The sequence below is a fragment of the Gigantopelta aegis genome, chromosome 4, assembly GCF_016097555.1.
Source record: "Gigantopelta aegis isolate Gae_Host chromosome 4, Gae_host_genome, whole genome shotgun sequence".
Classification (NCBI taxonomy): Eukaryota; Metazoa; Mollusca; class Gastropoda; order Neomphalida; family Peltospiridae; genus Gigantopelta; species Gigantopelta aegis.
In genome coordinates this window covers 26,138,833-26,145,983 of record NC_054702.1, presented here as the reverse complement: position 1 = coordinate 26,145,983, position 7,151 = coordinate 26,138,833, and positions in this window count along the sequence as shown.

The following is a 7,151-nucleotide window of genomic DNA, read 5'->3' as shown; positions in this document are numbered from 1 at the left end:
AAAATGGTATTTTAGAGCCTGTAGATTTCAAAATTTTTATTGGGGGAGGGGGGCATGCCCCCAGATCCCCAAGTGTCTTGTGCCTTCCGTACTCGTTCATTCCAAGAATTCATCTGCCCTCACCCCCCCCCCCCCCAACACACACACACATACACAAAACAAAATTAAAATTCTAGCTACGACCCTGCATTCTGGTCTCAATACATTACTGTGTGACAATATGTTATTTATATTAATAATTAAATTCTAGCTACGGCCCTGCATTCTGGTCTCAATACATTGCTGTGTGACAATATGTTATTTATATTAAAATTCATTTCAACTTTAATGTAGCATTAGATATTATTATAATTGTGACGCAAACGATCTTTAATTTTTATTGACTAACTGGTATTTTTAATACAGTACATGTGCTCAATATCTGTTTTCATGTTAAAGGCATATCCCTTACCGAAATGACTTATATTTTTCACTTATAAGTGAAGTATAAGTCGTTAATACTTTTCAAGTATAAGTGACTTATAAGTAAATGATTAGGATTTTGTATGCAAATGAGGTATCACTTATACAAAGTATATGTGACCTATAAGTGAAGCGTTAACCATATATATAAGTGAAGTGTAAGTCATTCGCTTATATTTAACAGAAGTGTTAGATATATATAAGTGACTTATAAGTGAAGTACCAGGTATAAGTGAAGTATAAGTGATTCACTGATATTTAACACAAACTGCTGTATAAGTAAAGTATAGGTGAAGTATAAGTGATTCACTGATATTTACAAATATTGCTGTATAGTGAAGTATAAGTGATTCACTGATATTTTAAAAAAAATGCTGTATAAGTGAAATATAAGTGAAGTATAAGTGATTCACTGATATTTTTAAAAACCCCCACTATAAGTGAAGTATAAGTCATTCACTGATATTTAACAGAAACTGTTGTATAAGTAAAGTATAGGTGAAGTATAAGTGATTCACTGATATTTACAAACATTGCTGTATAAGTTAAGTATAAGTGATTCACTGATATTTTATAAAAACGCTGTATAAGTGAAGTATAAGTGAAATATAAGTGAATATCAAAGGTTGTGGTATGTTCTGTCCTGTCTGAGGTAAGATCATATAAAAGATGACTTGCTGCTTTTGAAACATGTAGAGAGCTTCCTCTGAATACTATGGGTCAGAATTAATTATCAATTTAATTGTTTACATCCAGTAGCCAGTGATGAACTAATCAGTACTCTGGTGACATCATTAAACAAATGAAATTAGGCAGCAATCTGTCTCTGGAGACCAAATTTCAATATTCTTAGGTAATTTTTGTATTAATGCGACTGACCCTATCTCCACCCACAGAAATGGACACTAATTTTGGTCAAGCTACCAACTGGTAACAAATGTTTTGTCAAGAAAAAGAAAAAAGAAAAGAAAAAAGAAGAGTGAAACAACAGGTTCAAAATCCATGAATACCATGGGAATTCCCATGACCCATTTAATTCATATAATTGTTTGAAAAAGTTATTATTCTTATGTCACCAGTACAGTATGACAGCACTTCCACACCATATCTGTAAACTGTCAGCAAGACATAAAAATTGAAGCACAATAGTCTATTAACAAAGTGGTGTTTCATTCTTCCCGAAGTGACCCACTAATACATGTATATCTGAACAGTATATGCAAAGAAATATTTTATAAATAATAGAAATGAATATTTATTTTTAAATGTTAGATTGGATTCTCTCACATCCCTTTTTTTCAGTTATGTCTTGTTCAGTGCCATCTTGATATATGTCATCCAACATTCAGATGGGATTCTGCAAAAGAAAAAAATATTTCATATAGTCTGAATAGATCTGCAATTGTTTAATGTAAACATTTAGTTCTTTCTATTAGTTTTTAAAGACTAAGTTAGAGAATCACAGCCTACCAAGTTTCAGATGTGGGGAATCAAAACTTCAGGAAAAAACTAACTTTCAGTTAAATTTTCAATTTTACTTCTAAAAATAATAGTTTAAAAAAATATTTAATCAAATCTGTAGAATAAACATTAATTTTTGTATTAAAACAGACTTTGAAATATTCAATGTTGAACTTTAATTTTAATTAAGAAGAAACCAGAAAATAAAATACACATGTATATACATATATTTTTAAACTCTTAAGTTCTGGAAACTACTAGAAAGAATCATGCAAATAAGTAATAACTGTTTATAAATTTCTCTGATTCAACTGATTATGTTTCCATAAGTTTCATGTATTTGTATGTACATGTTGAGGATATTAAAGCTGGATGATCAACTTTAATAAAACATCAGTCAGACTGATTTGTTCAGTACATGAATCATTACAACATGTATGTATCTGGAGATATATTATAACTGGTGAATAAATGAAAACATCCATTTTAATTTTGCATTTTGTAAAAAAAATATGATGACTCTAGGTTTTTCTTTTGGTGTTCTCTGTAGCATCTTTATTTTTCTGAACAAACACTAGGTATTCTGACTTTAGAACAGTTTAATGTAAATGATATTAACATGCAATGATTGGGCTTATAAAAATTAATATGTGTATTAAGCAAACATAAAAGCTAACAAATATGTTTCATGTTACTGTTTAAAATGTCAGTCATTACAACTGCCCCCATTTCCCTTGGGCTTTTAATTAGAACTGTGTGAAGTAAATTAATTACTCCCAGTCTGCTAGAAGTAGAGATACACATCCTTTTGATAAGAGAGGTACAAAGTGATCAGGTGACATCTCCCATTCTCCTATAGACATTTTATTGCCCCAATTAGTGGAGCTGTGTAATCCCTTTGTAAGGTGATATCTAAAGACTTCCAGTGTTTGTGAATTGCAGAAGTTGATGAACATTACATAAATTATTTTAGTTCATTTAATCAAAATACATATATATATATATATATATATATATATATATATATATATATATATATATATATATATATATATATATATATATATGATGCTTTTCAAGTTGGCTTTATCACATAAACTGTTTTAATGTACAATGGCACAAATGTTCCTCCATTGCTCCTATAGTCACAATGATAAAAATTATATTGATTAAAAATTATAACTTATTAATACTTCCAAGCTATTAATTGATCATATGGATTTAAAAACTTTAAAATTTGCCTTGACATAAAAAAAGAAAGAAAAATCATGTTTGTTGGTAACAGAGGGAAACCACAAGTATATTTTAATTAATTACTACTAATTACTTATAATATTTAAATGTAAACAACAACACCAAACCTTTATGTGACAAAATAACTATAATCAGCACTATAGTTTGAACTATAGTTGTATTCACTAAATGAAATGTCTATGCACATGCATTAACATAAATGAAAAGAATTTATCAGACAAAGGAATGCCGCCATTTTGTCTATTTGAAAATCCAACAATGATTGTAATGCATGGTTTTTAAATGAAAAACATGAAGTGTTAAAATTAAAAAATAGGTGCTACATGTAGTCATATACTTACCAAATTAGTTTTCCTGTATGATAGACTTGTTCCACGGACATGAGGTATAGTCTTAACAAAACACATGTGCACAAAGAAAATGTCCAGGTGCCGCCATTTTGGTTTTTTTCTGTAGTTTCCTCCTACTGACTGGAGACCCACACAGTGGTATCTGAATTAAGTCCTTTTGAAGTTGCACCATGGCAAGGCTATTAATCTCAGGATTTTGCACCTCTCATAATAATCCCTTGTTCCATCTGAATTCTTGATGTCATTGTTGTTGTCTTTGTTTTTCTTTCTTTTTTAAAGTTAATTAACTTTTTTTTATATGTAAATACAAATTACTATTAATAGATAAAATAAATCCATACTGTAATAAACATTGAAATGGAGCTCACCCACCCCCATCTACACCCCTCTGCCCTACAGCTATAATTTTACAGATATTTATTGTGACAGGTGGTGAGTCTGGAGGGTCTATTTAAGTGGGGAGGTAGCATGGGATAATTATAATCATATAGCATCATGTGTATTAATATTAATATTAATAATTTTAAAAATTATTATTGGAAATACTATCAAATTCTGTTACATGTATGTTTGGTTGTTTAGCCACTGTTCCCAATGAATTTGATAAATCCTGTGAGAAGTTATGAATTTTTAAAAAAATAACCATGAAATGTTTTTGGACTTAGTTTTTTTCCCGTTCATTTGGAACACATCATTTCCTTTGCAAAAGGACTATCTCCAAACTAATAGTTTACTTATATTTCACTTATAGAAACAAACAAAAAATGTCTTAATTCCAGTTCACTTATACCACTGATAAACCACTTATAGGTGAAATATATGTGGAGTATCAGTGATGTATAAGTTAACCATTCTTTTCACTTATACTTATACACACTGATACTTCACTTATACCAATATATGGGTAACTTATAGGCCACTTATAAGTGGCGTATAAGTAAAGTATATTCCACTTATAAGTTTGTATAAGTTATTTCCGTAAGGGTACTGTCACAGATTTCTGGACCTTATTTCTCTAAAAAAGGATAATAAATAAAAATTATATTAATTGATGGAAACCAAATCTAGCTATTGCATCACCTTAAATGAACCATGATGGAGTGAAATCCATGTCATACCTCTCAGCAATTTTAGTTTTTGAATTATGGACCATTGCTATAATTAAATTATTTTTACAAAATGTCATTAATAAATGGAGTATGGTGGTTATGAAGATGGTTGAATAAAGTACATTTAGGGACAAATCAAATTATTTTTGTTCAGGTAATACTTTGTTAGACCACTAAATAGGTCAGTGGTCTGTGACAATATGCCTTTAAGGCATATACATGTATATCATTTGTATCGATTATGGTGGTTAAAAGCCTACAGCTGAAGAAAGCCATATAAATAAAATAAACAACATAATTACAATAACTGCTATCATGCCACCATTTTATTTGGAATTTTAATTAGACCAACTCGTCTTGTAGGCATATAAGAGCCTAATGAACATAATTTATATATAGCTTTCCGAAAGTGGGGGTATCAAGGCTTCTAGAATTTTTATAAAATCCACTAGTCTTATGGGATCAGTGATTTAAAAAATTTACTAGCCATGATTAAAAATTCACTAGCCCTACTTTACTTTAAGTTAATACAATTTGACTAAATAACAGTAATAATCAGTATGTCACCTAAAGAGGGAGGTAGAGCTTTAAAACACTAACATTGGAGGGTGGAGGTGGGGGCAGGATATTCATATTTACAAAATAGACTTAAAAAATTCACTAGCTGTCGGGCATGGCAATAGTAGTTATTTACTAGCCCAACACTGAATATCACTAGCCATGGGAGTGGGGCTACCATAATCTAGAAACCCTGGGCATATGCTCCCATCCCCCACCAAGTGACACCCACGATCATTGGCTATTGTCAAACATAATATGATCATTACAGTTTAATTTCCAGTTTTCAACGTTATTAAGGAATTATAATGTCGGTTTGTATAACAATTTGGAAAAATGGCAAACATGCACATGAGAAATTTTATTTCAATACAAAAGTTTGACTTTGTTTAGTCTCATCATAAACTATTTCAGTGATGTTAAATTACAGGGTGCATTGTGTGCTTTTAATATTTAACTACAGGGCATAGACATAGAGCTTTTTAGGACACAAAGTGAAAAATTGTTGGGGGTGGGGAAGGGCATGTCCCGACATTCCCCCGCCTCATGACGCCCATGCCAATACACATTACACACCTGAATTGACCGGTCTTGTTTTCCAGCTTTTCAGCTGCCACCGGCGAATGCAGTAGACCTACTGTCAATAAAAAAAATCACTGGTGCTGTCAGTGACAGGAGCAAATAATTTGCACATATCCGTGATAACTGGTCAACAAGTCTGACAATTAAAATTAAATAAATCTTCTTACATTATAGCTGCATCCATTCAGTGTAGGGGCGGGATTTTGCTCAGTTGGTTGAGCGCTCGCCTGAGTTGCTTGCGTCGCAGGATCGAACCACCTCAGTGGATCTGTTCAACTGATTGGGTTTTTTCTCTCGTTGCAACCAGTGCACCACAACTGGACAAGGGCTGTGGTTTGTGCTTTCCTGTCTTTGGGAAAGTGCATATAAAAGATCCCTTGCTGCATTAAGAAAATGTTGCGGGTTTCCTGTATTGACTACGAGTCAGAATTATCAAATGTTTGACATCTAATAGCCGACGATTAATAATCAATGTGATCTAGTGGTGTCATTAAACAAAACAAACTTCTTTTCTTTCCATCAGCGTGAGGATAAATTGGTGAACTGAATCCCAAACCACATGGATGGGTGTGGGTGGTTTCTAGTCACAATAATAATGTGAACTCAAGATTTTGTTTATTGTTTTCTTCGTTGGAAGATGACAGCAAAATTGTGTGTGTGTGTGTGCATGTGTGTGTGTTTGTGTCTGTCTGTGTGTGTGTGTGTGTGTGTCTGTGTGTGTGTATCTGTGTGTGTCTATGTGTGTGTGTGTCTGTGTGTTTGTGTGCGTGTCTGTGTTTATTAGTGTGTGTGTGTGTCTTTCTTTGTGTGTGTGTGTATGCGTTTGTTTGTGTGTGTGTGTCTATGTGTGTGTGATCATTGTTTATTTTTTCCTGTTGACCTTTAACTTTTATATTTGGAACAAGTATACCAAGTAAGGCTATTTCTCGTTCCAGCCAGTACGTGCATCATGACTGGTATATCAAAGACCATGGTATGTGCTATCCTGTCTGTGGGATATGGTGCATATAAAAGATCCCTTGCTACTAATGGAAAAATGTAGTGGTTTTTAGGGGTGCAACGATACAGTTGACTGTGTCAAAATTACCAGATGTTTGACATCCAATAGCCGATGATTAATAAAATCAATGTGCTTTAGTGGTGTCACTAAACAAAACAAACTTTAAGTATACCAGGTAAATGCTAGAGGCAAATCCTGTCCTTGTGTTTGTGGTATCTGAAAATACAATTTATGCAAAATAGAAAAGATACCTACCCTAGAAACAAAGGATCAATCACTTCAATAACCAAAGATGTGTTGCTCTTCATTGTCAGGGTTCATGTTGCATTTATGTCATAATTATCTAAAGTCACCACAATATAGAACAATATATGA